At 44.8% G+C, this 15,207-nt stretch overlaps 1 long non-coding RNA gene across 1 annotated transcript; it reads right to left on the bottom strand.

Moving 5' to 3' along the window:
- Positions 1–13,799: 13,799 nt before the first annotated feature.
- LOC139541773 (uncharacterized) lies at positions 13,800–14,725 on the bottom strand. Its single transcript, XR_011668404.1, has 2 exons — positions 14,266–14,725; positions 13,800–13,961 (listed from the first exon to the last, which is right to left on the bottom strand). It is a non-coding gene; the product is annotated as an uncharacterized lncRNA (long non-coding RNA).
- Positions 14,726–15,207: the final 482 nt, after the last annotated feature.

Raw genomic sequence — 15,207 nt, forward strand, 5'->3', positions numbered from 1 at the left:
TGCCTCGCAAAGAAGGGCACCTACTGGTAGATGAGTAAAAATGAAAAAGTCTGACATTGAATATCCGTTTGAGCATGGGGAAGTAATTAATTACACTTTGGACGGTGTATCAATACACCCAGTCACTACAAAGATACAGGTGTCCTTCCTAACTCAGTTGCCGGAGAGGAAGGAACCCGCTCAGGGATTTCACCATGCCAATGGTGACTTTAAAACAGTTACAGTTTAATGGCTGTGATAGGAGAAAACTGAGCATAGATCAATAACATTGTAGTTATTCCACAATACTAACCTAATTGACAGAGTGAAAAGAAGGAAGCCTGTACAAAATAAAAAATATTCCAAAACATGCATCCTGTTGCAACAAGGCACTAAAGTAATACTGCAAAAAATGTGGCAAAGCAACACATTGTTCTGAATACAAAGTATTATGTTTGGGGCAAATCCAGCAAAACACATTACTGAGTACCATTCCACATATTTCCAGTGGTGGCTGCATCATGTTATGGGTATGCTTGTAATCGTTAAGGACTGGGGAGTTTTTCAGAATAAAAAAGAAACAGAATGGAGGAAAAATCCTAGTGGAAAACCTTGTTCAGTCTACTTGATGAATTCACCTTTCAGCAGGACAATAACCTTAAACACAAGGCCAAATCTACACTGGAGTTGCTTACCAAGAAGACACTGAATGTTCCTGAGTGGCCGAGTTGCAGTTTTGATTTAAATCTAATAGAAAATCTATGCCAAGACCTGAAAATTATTGTCTAGCACTGATCAACAACCAATTTAACAGAGCTTGAAAAATTTTGAAAATAAAAATGTGAATATGTTGCACAATCCAGGTGTGGAAAGCTCTTAGAAACCCAGAAAGACTCACAGCTGTATTCGCTGTCAAAGGTGCTTCTACAAAGTATTGACTCAGGGGTATGAATACTTATGTAAATGAGATATTTCTGTATTTCATTTTCTGTATTTCATTTTCTGTATTTCATTTTCCACAAATGTGCAAATATTTCTAAAAACATGTTTTCACTTTGTCATTATGGGGTATAGTGTGTGTTTAATCAATTTAGAATGCAGGTTGTAACACAGCAAAATGTGTATTAAGTAAAGGAGTATGAATACTCTCAAGGCACGGTGTGTGTGTGTATCTGTGTGTGTGTGTGTGTGTGTGTGTGTGTGTGTGTGTGTGTGTGTGTGTGTGTGTGTGTGTGTGTGTGTGTGTGTGTGTGTGTGTGTGTGTGTGTGTGTGTGTGTGTGTGTGTGTGTGTGTGTGTGTGTGTGTGTGTGTGTGTGTGTGTGTATATTTGTGGTTCAGGTGCAGGCAGTAGAGGTGTGACAGGCCACATTATCACTGTGTTTGGTATTTTCCTGCCTTGCATTCCCTCCCTCGTTAATGGTGATAGACAGAGTGATTGAGTGATGGACACCCACTTAATTGCCACCTGCTGTCTCTGGCCTATGAGCCAGCTAGGTAGGTGGGGAGGGTAATGGCTGAAGAGGAGGATAAATATGATGCATCTCCTAGAGGACAAAAATACATGCCTCTGAACAGCTAATGTACTGGATGCTTATTAAGCTATAATTATACGTGGACATCATTTGGCATCAGTAAGTGTGTGTGTGTGTGTGTTTATACACCTATGCGTGTGTATGTGTGTTTATGCGTGTGTGCTCCCAAAAGCACATGTGGGTGTATGGTGGGTAGCTGAGATTTTCAGTAATAACCCGGGATAGGGAGTGAGGAGACAGGAAGAGGAAATACAGTTCACTGGCCTCCCACTACTTCCTGTGTCTCTGTCGCCTACTCATTCAGCCCACGGACCAGCACTGCATCTAAAACCAGTTTGTTTGGAGGCACTGAGATAGAGATAAGATAGAAGCTCTAAGACAAACATAGTGAGAGAAGGCTTTGGAATGCTCCTTCTGAGAAAACAATGGCTCTGTCTGTCATGTCACTGCAGCAAGATTATGCAAGAAAATATTATCCATTCCAGATCAGATGATCTCTGGCTAGATCTGTATGCTGAGTCACTAGGATTCATAAATACTGTTATGAGCAACATTACAGATAAGTTAAAGTCATGTAGCATGAATGGTTTTTATCTGTCACTTGTCTCACGCTTGTCTCAAAGTACATCCCAATAAAACAATCTGGACTTCCAAGGAAAAAGCGAAGATCTATTTTATAGCAGAGCTGCAGTAGCGCTTAGTGTCCAGCAGGGGTCCTCCACTCATTAGCTGATGACTGTGACTGTCCTCTCTATCCCGAGAGAGAGAGCAGCTGATCCCTTCACTGTGACTGAACTGCAGTACTTTTCTGTCCAGTGACCCCAGTATGGAGCAGCTGTCTGGGGCACATTTCAAACCCTCTGCCCCCTTCAAGGCTCCGGACAACCATACAGTCCAGTGACCCACTTACACTTACTGGAGCGGAGTAGCCGCTCCAGTAAGATGGGAATGGCTGATAAAACATATCTCTCTGGCAGAGTCTAGCGAATAGCGAACCCTTGCCCTTTCGGGCTCCCACATCCCCATTGAACCTTCCGCCCACTCACTGAGGAATGTGGAGAGAGCAGGGAGGGGATACAAGGAGGAGGGGAGGGAGACGGCGGGGGAGAAAGGGATACAGAAAATGGGAGGAGAGGAATAGCGATGGGAAAGAGAGGGGGGAGAGAGCTAGAGGGAAGGATGAAAGAAAGGGAGGCAAGTTATGAAATATGTTCATGTTATGCCAAGCTCTGATGCCTGAGCCATCTCATCTCATGGTATCTGCTTGCTGGGTCATGTAATGTCAGCCCAGGGCCTGTATGTTTTACTGTGTGTCCCCCAACAGAGATTTCTATAGGCCTACATGGCCATATCTGGGTTGAGAGCATCCCCTGGTGTTTACTGAACAGGTGGACATTACAGAAGAACATGGTCGCCCAGGATGTCAAACACCCACACTGACAAACACCCTGTTGTGAATCATAGGCCTGTACAATGTGTCACTGTCTGTGTGGAATGATGTTTACCTGGAATACAGCAATGGAATGCCCACTGAGCACAACACATAATTTCAATGTAAAGAATTGGGTTATATTTGATAGATACGTTGATGAGATTCTAACCTATTTTCACCTACTCAAAAACAGCCAATAGTTTGTTGAATTTCACTATGCTTTCAACCATCTTAAAGCATAACCAAATTCCAATGGAAAATGAAAAGCACACCAGAGATTAAATAAGAATACTATGTCAGATATTTTGTTTATTTATACAACTTAATGTGTTATCACTGTACTTCATCTAATAGCACAAACAAATGACCTGGATTGCAGTTGAGATTACATTACAAGTAGATGGTCCAAGTGATCAAGACGTTTTGCAGATTATTATAGCAATTGACCTGCGACCCTGAATATGCACACTTTCTATGGTTACGTAAGAAGACATTTATTGTTATAGTAACCTCAAGATGTGGCCATGAATGTGTTACTCATTTTAATGGTTCGATAAATACTGTTACATTAGTTTGTAAGATAGCCTTAACTTTAGGCTATTGACTGTCTTACAAAAGTAATATTGAATTGTGTTTGGTTGACAACGCAAACAAATATGAACATTTAAAGGAGCTGTATCTGTTGCTTGGATAGTTCCATCAGGGCCACTGACTTAATCGTATTCTTTGACTTTTATTTTTAGTTGAGATGGAGACGTGAATCCAACATATCATTTGTTAACTTGTCGACAATGATGTTACCATGATGACATAATCCTGTGGATAAAACCCTCAAAACAACAGTTTACGTTGATAACTTTTTTCCAAATCCAACATATTTTCCACATAGATTCCATGTCACAATACGTTGACAAATTACATTGAAACTACGTTGATTTAACCCGTTTGTACTCAGTGGGAGGTGACACCTGTGAAGAGGTTACAAAGCTTTGGGAATGAGAATAGTGGAGAAACGCAGAGACTGTGGGTTGTGAGATGAGGTGTGTCAATTACCAAAGTTGAACTAGCCTTATATATCACAGGACAGCCTCATCTGAACGGCCTCACTGTGTTGTAACTAGCAGCAAAACAAACCTTTTTATGACTCATGACATCACACACACCCTGAAGTGTTTGATTAACTTTGTTTTTCTCACTTCTTGTCAACAAGGCGCTTATATCCACTCTCTCTTTGCCAACTGGGCAACAGTTCTTCAAAGCACATTGGGAATGCTGAAAAAAGGGCTTGGTATGGGTAGAACGGCGCTCATTGAATGTGGAATTCCACTGCCGTCACGGCGTAAAGTGTGGTATTGTTGATAAAAGGTTAGATGAAAAGAGCTCCTCTCCAGTGGACGCGCTGAACGAGTGGTGACCTTTTGGTTGCATCAGCTGTATCTGATCAAAGCCAAATCTACAGAATTCTACACAATGACCTCCTATGCTGCCTTTTTTTATTTACACAAAAAAACTTCAATTGAAAATCCCCAAAATAATAATTCCATGATCATCAGAATGAACGATAAACAATAACATAACAAAAATGAATCTATCACATTTATTCACTTTTAGGATGTATCTCTGGTTGTGGAGGTGGGTGGGACATGAAGAGGTTTCACAAGTGGAGTCAGATGGTGGTAACACAGAACGTTAAAGCCACACACACACACACACCTCTGAGCCTCATGACACAGTGCAGATGGCCCCTGTCAGAGGGTCTCCCCTTTGAGAGATGCCCCCTGGAAAGAAATGAAGGAAAATACCACCGTTTCAAAGGTGCTGTTAAATGGCAGGACAAGAGTATGTCTCTTCCTTGACCTTCATTGTCCCAGCCATCCATGCAGGTCAGCCCTGTGAATGTCACCTCTTTATTTTTCATTGTGAGGAGGAACAGGCAGTCTGCACTTAGAACTTGCCTGACTCGTCTATGCCTAAAGGCGTCCGCATGCTTCCCATGCGAATCACTTCGGAACAGTTTGTGCATATATTATGACGATAGGTTGTGACATTTGTTCGTTTTGGTCTTCAGCAAGGTTTTTTTTCGGCTGTCCGTGCATGCAAAACATTTTCTTGAGGCAAACCGAAATTAAGTAGCCAAAGTCTACGCCCCTTTGATTGGTCAACAGTAGGGATTCTTCAATGAAGTGCTGTCATTCAACACATTTTTTCACTTGAGAAATACTGCACCAAACATCTTAGTTAGATGTAAAATTGGCGACTAAGACCTCCTCGGCAAAAATGTGAAAATGAATGACCGATTTCTTAAATTATCTTAGATTAATTCGGACTATTTTGAAGAAGTGGCTAAGGCATCTCAAAAGGGTCAAACTACTATTGCCATTTTTGTCCAGTTTTTTAAGCGAATGTCTTTTAAGGGAGTCTGCGAGGCACAGACGTTTACGTCGCCTAGCCGAGTTCTGCTAGGAGCAAACCGAACCTAGTATGCAGACGCTTAGTCCCAGTGACTCACTAAAGACCCAAGGCTTTCAATATTTACTCATCTTTCAACCAACACCTCTCTGACAGACTAACTGGGAGTACCCAGTCTAGCTTAAAGTCCTACCCCAATTTTGATTTCACTTCATTTAACACCTGATTTACTTGACAAGAGGCACATCTTAATAGGTATCCTCATGATATGGCACAAGTAAGGGGGGAGCCCGATGACAACCCAAAGTCACCATCAGACCAACTCCCTGAATGCCCTACACCTTGAAGTTTGCAGTTGTGTCAAAAAAACAACACTATTTTGCTCAAAACATACACTACCGTTCAAAGTTTGGGGTCACTTAGAAATGTCCTTGTTTTTGAAAGAAACAATGTCTACAGTGTAGACATTGTTACTGTTGTAAATGACTATTGTAGCTGGAAACGGCTGTTTTGAATGGAACATCTACATAGGCGTACAGAGGCCCATTATCAGCAACCATCACTCCTGTGTTCCAATGGCACGTTGTGTTAGTTAATCCAAGTTGATCATTTTAAAAGGCTAATTGATCATAAGAAAACCAGTTGCAGTTATGTTAGCACAGCTGAAAACTGTTCAGCATCAGAACTTTTTTTCTGAAAATCTTATACAATTCTTGTTCTGAGAAATGAAGGCTTTTCCATGCGAGAAATTGCCAAGAAACTGAAGATCCCATACAACGCTGTGTACTACTCCCTTCACAGAACAGAGCAAACTGGCTCTAACCAGAACAGAAAGAAGAGTGGGAGGCCCTGGTGCACAACTGAGCAAGAGGAGAAGTACATTAGAGTGTCTAGTTTGAGAAACAGATGCCTCACAAGTCCTCAACTGGCAGCTTCATTAAATAGTACACACAAAACACCCATCTCAATGTCAACAGTGAAGAGGTGACTCCTGGTTGCTGGCCTTCTAGGCTTGCAAGCGAAAGAACACCATCCCAACCGTGAAGCACGAGTGTGGCAGCATCATGTTGTGGGGGTGCTTTGCTGCAGGAGGGACTGGTGCACTTCGCAAAATAGATGGCATCATGAGGCAGGAAATTATGTAGATATATTGAAGCAACATCTCAAGACATCAGTCAGGAAGTTAAAGCTTGGTCGCAAATGGGTCTTCCAAATGGACAATGACCCCAAGCATACTTGCAAAATGGCTTAAGGACAACAAAGTCAAGGTATTGGAGTGACTATCACAAAGCCCTGACCTCAATCCTATAAAACATTTGTGGGCAGAACTGAAAAAGTGTGTGCGAGCAAGGAGGCCTACAAACCTGACTCAGTTAGACCAGCTCTGTGAGGAGGAATGGGCCAAAATTCACCCAACTTATTGTGGTAAGCTTGTGGAAGGCTACCCGAAACGTTTGACCCAAGTTAAACAATTTAAAGGCAATGCTACCAACTACTAATTGAGTGTATGTAAACTTCTGACCCACTGGGAATGTGATGAAATAAATAAAAGCTGAAATAAATCATTCTCTCTATTATTATTCTGACATTTCGCATTCTTAAAATAAAGTGGTGATCCTAACTGACCTAAGAACGGGAATTTGTACTAGCATTAAATGTCAGGAATTGTGAAAAACTGAGTTTAAATGTATTTAGCTAAGGTGTATGTAAACTGTATTTGTAGTTGTCCACATATTCTAAGTCAGAACCGTCCAGAGTAGTGATGCTAGTTGGGCGGGCGGGTGCGGGCAGCAATCGGTTGAAGAGCATGCATTTAGTTTTACTAGCATTTAAGAGCAGTTGGAGGCTACGGAAGGAGTGTTGTATGGCACTGAAGCTCGTTTGGAGGTTTATTAACACAGTGTCCAAAGAAGGGCCAGAAGTATACAGAATGGTGTCGTCTGCGTAGAGGTGGATCAGAGAATCACCAGCAGCAAGAGCGACATCATTGATATATACAGAGAAAAGAGTCGGCCCGAGAATTGAACCCTGTGGCACCCCCATAGAGACTGCCAGAGGTCCGGACAACAGGCCCTCCAATTTGACACACTGAACTCTATCTGAGAAGTAGTTGGTGAACAAGGCGAGGCAGTCATTAGAGAAGCCAAGGCTATTGAGTCTGCCGATAAGAATGCGGTGATTGACAGAGTCGAAAGCCTTGGCCAGGTCAATGAAGACGGCTGCACAGTACTGTCTTTTATCGATGGCGGTTATGATATCGTTTAGTACCTTGAGCGTGGCTGAGGTGCACCCATGACCATCTCAGAAACCAGATTACATAGCAGAGAAGGTACGGTGGGATTCGAAATGGTCTGTGATCTGTTTGTTCACTTGGCTTTCAAAGACTTTCTAAAGGCAGGGCAGGATAGATATGGGTCTGTAACAGTTTGGGTCTAGAGTGTCTCCCCCTTTGAAGAGGGGATGACCGCGGCAGCTTTCCAATCTTTAGGGATCTCAGACAATACGAAAGAAAGGTTGAACAGGCTAGGAATAAGGCTTGCAACAATTGCGGCGGACAATTTTTAAAAGAGAGGGTCCAGATTGTCTAGCCCAGCTGACTTGTAGGAGAAGTGAGGTGGGCTTGGGCAAGTTGCTGCGAGGGGTACAGAGCTGTTGGCCGGGGTAAGGGTAGCCAGGTGGAAAGAATGGCCAGCCGTAGAAAAATGCTTATTGAAATGATCGATTATCGTACATTTATCAGTGGTGACAGTGTTTCCTAGCCTCAGTGCAGTGGGCAGCTGGGAGGAGGTGCTCTTATTCTCCATGGACTTTACAGTGTCCCAAAACTTTTTGGAATTAGTGCTACAGGATGCAAATTTCTGTTTGAAAAAGCTAGCCTTTGCTTTCCTAACTGACTGTGTATATTGGTTCCTAACTTCCCTGAAAAGTTGTACATCGCGGGGGCTATTTGATGCTAATGCAGTACGCCACAGGATGTTTTTGTGCTGGTCAAGGGCAGTCAAATCTGGAGTGAACCAAGGGCTATATCTGTTCTTAGTTCTACGTTTTTTGAATGGGGCATGCTTATTTAAGATGGTGAGGAAAGCACTTTCAAAGAACAACTAGGCATCCTCTACTGGCGGGATGAGTCGATTAGAAAGGCCTGCTGAAGTGTTTTAGGGAGTGTTTGACAGTGATGAGGGGTGGTCGTTTGACCGCGGACCCATTACGGACGCAGGAAATTAGGCAGAGATTGCTGAGATCCTGGTTGAAGACAGCAGAGGGCAAGTTGGTCAGGATGATATCTATGAGGGTGCCCATGTTTACGGATTTAGGGTTGTACCTGGTATGTTCCTTGATCATTTGTGTGAGGTTGAGAGCATCTAGCTTAGATTGTAGGATGGCCAGGGTGTTAGGCATATCCCAGTTTAGGTCACCTAACAGTACAAACTCTGAAGATAAATGGGGGGCAATCAATTCACATATGGTGTCCAGGGCACAGCTGGGGGCTGAGGGGTGTCTATAACAAGCGGCAACAGTGAGAGACTTATTTCTGGAAAGGTGAATTTTTAAAAGTAGAAGCTCAAACTGTTTGGGCACAGACCTGGATAGAATGACAGAACTCTGTCATAGATTGCAACTCCGCTCACTTTGGCAGTTCTATCTTGTCGGAAAATGTTGTAGTTGGGACATGATGTCCAAGGCAAACTTGTCTGACCCACAAGGGTTCCAGAGCAAACAAAGTGGATGTATTTGCTTTTCATGTGGAAATCAATGTGCCTAGAAAAAGATGGCTGTTTGTATATCTAGTATATCTCAGGCTCCATGATCCATCATTTTAGATTAAAATGTTATTTTTTTTGTCATTTAGCAGACATTCTTAACCAGAGTGACTTACAGTTACATTCAACTTGGTGAGACAACCACATATCACAGTCCATGGAGAATAAGAGCTCCTCCTCCCAGCTGCCCACTGCACTGAGGCTAGGAAACACTGTCACCACCGATAAATGGAATTGCATTTTTTCTCAATAAAGAAGTTATCAGCAAAGTCAAAGCTAGTAGGCTAAGACAAGTGCAAGCTTTTTTTCTTATTTTTTATGTGGGGCGGGGGGTTGTAAGACTGAGATGTCTGATTTAAGATGCTCTTTGAAGAGGTAGGGTGTCAGATGTTTTCGGAAGATGGGCATGGACTCTGCTGTTCTAGCGTCAGGGGGAAGCTCGTTCCACCATTGGGGTGCCATGACAGAGAAAACATTTGACTGGGTTGAGCGGAAGCTGACCCCCATAGGGGTGGGATGGCCATGAGACCAGAGGTGGCAGAACGGAGTGCTTGGGTTGGGGTGTAGCGTTTGAGCATAGCCTGAAGGTAGGAGGGGCAGTTCCTCTTGCTGCTCCGTAGGCAAGCACCATTACATTTACATTTAAGTCATTTAGCAGACGCTCTTATCCAGAGCGACTTGATCTTGAGGTGGATGCGAGCTCTGACTAGAAACCAGTGGCGTGTGCGGAGAAGCGGTGTTGAAATGGGAGTACGTGGGAAGGTTGAACACCAGGTGGGCTGCGGCATTCTGGATAAGTTGCAGGGGTTTGATGGCACAAGCGGGGAGCCCAGCCAACAGAGAGTTGCATTAGTCCATACGGGAGATGACAAGTGCCTGGATTAAGACCTGTGCCGCTTCCTGTGTAAGAAAAGTTGTACTCTACGGATGTTGTAAAGCATGAACCTCCAGGACTGAGTTACTGCTTTGATTTTGCAGAGAATGACAGGATGTTGTCCAGGGTCACGCCAAGGTTCTTTTCACTATGGGAGGGGGACACTGTGGAATTGTCAACTGTGATAGAGAGGTCTTGGAGCGGGCAGGCCTTCCCCAGGCGGAAGAGCAGCTCCGTCTTGTCGAGGTTGAGGTGGTGGGCCGACATCCAAGCTGAGATGTCTTGCAGGCACGAAGAAATTAAGAGCCACCTGGGTGTCAGAAGGGGGAAGGAGAAAAGTAGTTGAGTTGTCATCTACATAGCAATGATAGGAGAGAACATGTGAAGATATGACGGAGCCGAGTGACTTGGTGTGTAGAGAAAAGAGGAGAGAGCTTATGACTGAGCCCTGGAGGACAACTGTAGTGAGAGCACGTGGTGAAGACACAGATCATCTCCACGTCACCTGGTAGGAGCGACCTGCCAGGTAGAATGCAATCCAGGAATGTGCAAAGCCTGAGACGCCCAGCATTGAGAGGGTGGAGAGGGGGATCTGATGGTTCACGGTGTTGAAAGCAGTGGATAGATCTAGGAGGAGGAGAACAGAGGAGAGTGGGTCAGCTTTGGAGAGCCTCTGTGACACAGAGGAGAGAGGGTCAGCTTTGGCAGAGCGGAGAGCCTCCGTGACACAGAGGAGAGTGGTGTCTTTTTAGTGAGCCGTCTTAAAGCCTGACTGTTAGGGTCAAATCAAAACAAAGTTTATTGGTCGTGTACACAGATTTGCAGATGTTATCATAGGTACAGCAAAATGCTTATGTTTCTAGCTCCAAAAGAGCAGTAACATGATGCAGCCACCACTATGCTTGAAAATATAGAGAGTGATGCTCAGAGATATATTGTGTTGGATTTGCCCCAAACATACCACTTCAGGACAAAAAGTTCATTACTTGCAGTATTACTTTAGTGCCTTGTTGCAAACAGGATGCATGTTTTGGAATATTTTGAACTGTACATGCTTCCTTCTTTTCACTCTGTCAATTAGGTTACTATTGTGGAGTAACTACAATGTTGTTGATCCATCCTCAGTTTTCTCCTATCAAAGCCATTGAACTCCGTAACTGTTTTAAAGTCACCATTGGCCTCATGGTAAAATTCCTGGGCGGTTTCCTTCCTCTCCGGCAACTGAATTAGTGAGGACGTCTGTATCTTTGTAGTAACTGGGTGTATTGATACACCATTCAAAGTGTCATTGATAACTTCACCATGCTCAAAGGGATATTAATCTACCAATACGTGCCCTTTGTGAGGCATTGGTAAACCTCATTGGTCTTTGTGATTAAATCTGTGTATGAAATTCACTGCTCGACTGAGAGACCTTATGGATAATTGTATGTGTGGGGTACAGAGATGAGCTAGTCATTCAAAAATCATGTTAAACACTATTACTGCACACAGAGTGAGTCCATGCAACTTTGGGATGGCCCACGCTTGGATTGCGTCCTACCTGACAGGTCGCTCCTACCAGGTGGCGTGGCGAGAATCTGTCTCCGGACCACGTGCTCTCACCACTGGTGTCCCCCAGGGCTCTGTTCTAGGCCCTCTCCTATTCTCGCTATACACCAAGTCACTTGGCTCTGTCATATCCTCACATGGTCTCTCCTATCATTGCTATGCAGACGACACACAATTAATCTTCTCCTTTCCCCCTTCTGATAACCAGGTGGCGAATCGCATCTCTGCATGCCTGGCAGACATATCAGTGTGGATGACGGATCACCACCTCAAGCTGAACCTCGGCAAGACGGAGCTGCTCTTCCTCCCGGGGAAGGACTGCCCGTTCCATGATCTCGCCATCACGGTTGACAACTCCATTGTGTCCTCCTCCCAGAGTGCTAAGAACCTTGGCGTGATCCTGGACAACACCCTGTCGTTCTCAACTAACATCAAGGCGGTGACCCGTTCCTGTAGGTTCATGCTCTACAACATTCGCAGAGTACGACCCTGCCTCACACAGGAAGCGGCGCAGGTCCTAATCCAGGCACTTGTCATCTCCCGTCTGGATTACTGCAACTCGCTGTTGGCTGGGCTCCCTGCCTGTGCCATTAAACCCCTACAACTCATCCAGAACGCCGCAACCCGTCTGGTGTTCAACCTTCCCAAGTTCTCTCACGTCACCCCGCTCCTCCGCTCTCTCCACTGGCTTCCAGTTGAAGCTCGCATCCGCTACAAGACCATGGTGCTTGCCTACGGAGCTGTGAGGGGAACGGCACCTCCGTACCTTCAGGCTCTGATCAGGCCCTACACCCAAACAAGGGCACTGCGTTCATCCACCTCTGGCCTGCTCGCCTCCCTACCTCTGAGGAAGTACAGTTCCCGCTCAGCCCAGTCAAAACTGTTCGCTGCTCTGGCACCCCAATGGTGGAACAAACTCCCTCACGACGCCAGGTCAGCGGAGTCAATCACCACCTTCCGGAGACACCTGAAACCCCACCTCTTTAAGGAATACCTAGGATAGGATAAAGTAATCCTTCTAACCCCCCCCCCCCCCCCCCTTAAAAGAGTTAGATGCACTATTGTAAAGTGGTTGTTCCACTGGATATCATAAGGTGAATGCACCAATTTGTAAGTCACTCTGGATAAGAGCGTCTGCTAAATGACTTAAATGTAATGTAATGTAATGTATTATGTGACTTGTTAAGCACATTTTGAACTTATTTAGGCTTACTATAAGAAAGGGGTTTGAATTTTGTACAAAAAAAGAATAATAATACATAATTCCACTTTGACATTATGGGGTATTGTGTGTAAGCCAGTGGCAAAAAGAATATTAAAAAATCAGGCTATCACACAACATCATTTGGAAAAAGTCAAGGGGTGTGAATACTTTCTGAAGTCACATAAACAGTATGTCAACATTTTGAAAGTGATCAGTGTTCAATGTCTCTATATACATGGGGCAGCAGTCTCTAAGGGGAAGCGGCGGTATCTGGCTAGTGTCTAAGGTGCCAGGCAGAGTACCTGCGGTAGCTGGCTAGTGAAGATTGTTCTGAGAGAGGGAGTTGGTCATAGACAGCACGCTCAAGTGTTTTGAAAATAAAATAAAGAAAGGATGTTGATCTGTAGTTTTGGACGTCAGAGGGGTCGAGTGTTGGTTTCTTGAAGGGAGAGACTCTCGAAATCTTTTCCACCCTCCTTCCCTCCTGTGTTGACGCACAGGTAAGAAAACCAGCATCCTTTACACCTAACTGGATGACAGACGCCCCCCCCCACCCCCCCGCACTCTCTCTCTCGCTGTTCTTTCTCTAACGCCTTGATCACACCGACAGCTTTATTGTGCAAAATGTTACGCAGCATCATCTGGATATGTGTGCAACAAAAGTACACTTTTCACCTTCTGCTACCCTTTCTGTCAGGCCGTCTACGCATACCGTTCGACGCACACCTTAGATAACTCCAACGTATGCACCACACAGAACGCACTGCAACTGCCTCTGCAAAGCAATGCTGCAAGGCAAACGCAGTGTTCCATTGGAAATGAATGTGCTTCCAGTGTACCAAAATGCAATGACACTGTCGGTGTGATCAAAGCGGTAAGCTGCGTCTCTGGTGCTGACCTATTACTGCAAATATCCTTGATCTCATTTGTAAAAACACATGGAAAAGCATCACTTCTGTTATGTTGGAACATACAGTATTAGCAAATAGCATTATTGCACATTGAACCTATCATGGCTCAGGCTTAGACCCAGATGCAGACACAGGAAACAGATAGTACGAGTCTCAGAGTTTATTTCAGTACAAGGGGCAGGCAATCTGTAGGTCAAGGCAGGCAAAGAGTCGTAATCCAAATCAGAGTCAGGCAGGTACAGGACGGCAGGCAGGATCAGGACAGGCGGAAAAGCAAACACTAGTGCACAGGAACACACTGGTAGGACTTGACGAGACAAGACGAATTGGCAACAGACAAACAGAAAACACAGGTATAAATACACATGAGGTAACGGGAGACACCTGGTGGGGGTTGGAGACAATCACAAGACAGGTGAAACAGATCAGGGTGTGACAGAACCAAAGTGTTTGAATTGAAAATGTCACGACTAGCAATAATCACCAGGGGTTTATTAATAGTCATAGATAATTCATAGAGAACATCAGTAAACAGTCTGTACTGTCCAGCTCTGAGCCTGCACCAGACAGACAGTGATGAATTAAGTGATGGGTACTTATTCAAGCAGTACCTGATGTGTTGCCGTCTGTCTCATGCCTTCAAAAGGTTATCTTGACCCAGCTCATTCAAGAGCATGGGCTGCTGATGGGCACCTTGTGCTGAGGATAAAACAGTCTAGTCTTATTCCATCCTGAATCACAGACAGAGAGTTTCCATTCTGACTCACGGAGACATGATAATAGACAGACACTGTGTCTGTGGTTCTACCAGCACACCACTAGCTTAGTATTAGCATCAGAGTTTGCTGCGTCTGTGGGTTAATTATGAACTGAAAATTCCAATGGATCAGGCTTTTCCTCCTCCTGCTGCTTTCGGGGATATTTTTAGTCCATGGTTCTTTATGCTGCAGTGTATTTGAGGAGCACAGACACGAATCTGGGTTGCTCTATTTTTTTCCTGTGGCCTCAAAGTGAGAGTGGTTTTTGGATGGAACTGTTATGCTGCAGCCGTCTGAGCCTGATCTTTGAGCCGGCGACAGCAGTTCCTTTTTGAGGCCGGAGGGTGGGCGAGAGGGGCGAGGGAGCCAGGGAGAGGAGGGGGAGAGAGGAGAGGGGCGAGAGCCGGCATTCCAGGCAGAGCAGAGGGCGTGAGGTGTGGGTGGAGTGGTGTTGCAGGGGCGTACTAGAGCAAAGAGCAACGTCTGTGCACTTCTGATTCCATGGCCCTGAGCTCATCACCTTTGAGCCAGCCGCTCCCTCCCTCTCCTCCCACTCCTCCCCCTCTCCGTCTCAGGCATTTTTAACTCCTTGCTAGAGCCTTTCTTTCCAAGAGGGACCGCTCCAGTATTACTATACTGTCCCACTGGTGGCAGGCAGGAGACTCAGAGAGGCAGACACAGCTTGGGAGTAGAGTAAGTTTTCTGGGAAACTAACACAATATGAAAGTAGAAGATGAATAGACGGCAAATGTTTCTTCCCATCAAAGGTTCATTTACCCAGGAATTTGCCTACAT

This window comes from Salvelinus alpinus, chromosome 16 (assembly GCF_045679555.1).
Source record: "Salvelinus alpinus chromosome 16, SLU_Salpinus.1, whole genome shotgun sequence".
Classification (NCBI taxonomy): Eukaryota; Metazoa; Chordata; class Actinopteri; order Salmoniformes; family Salmonidae; genus Salvelinus; species Salvelinus alpinus.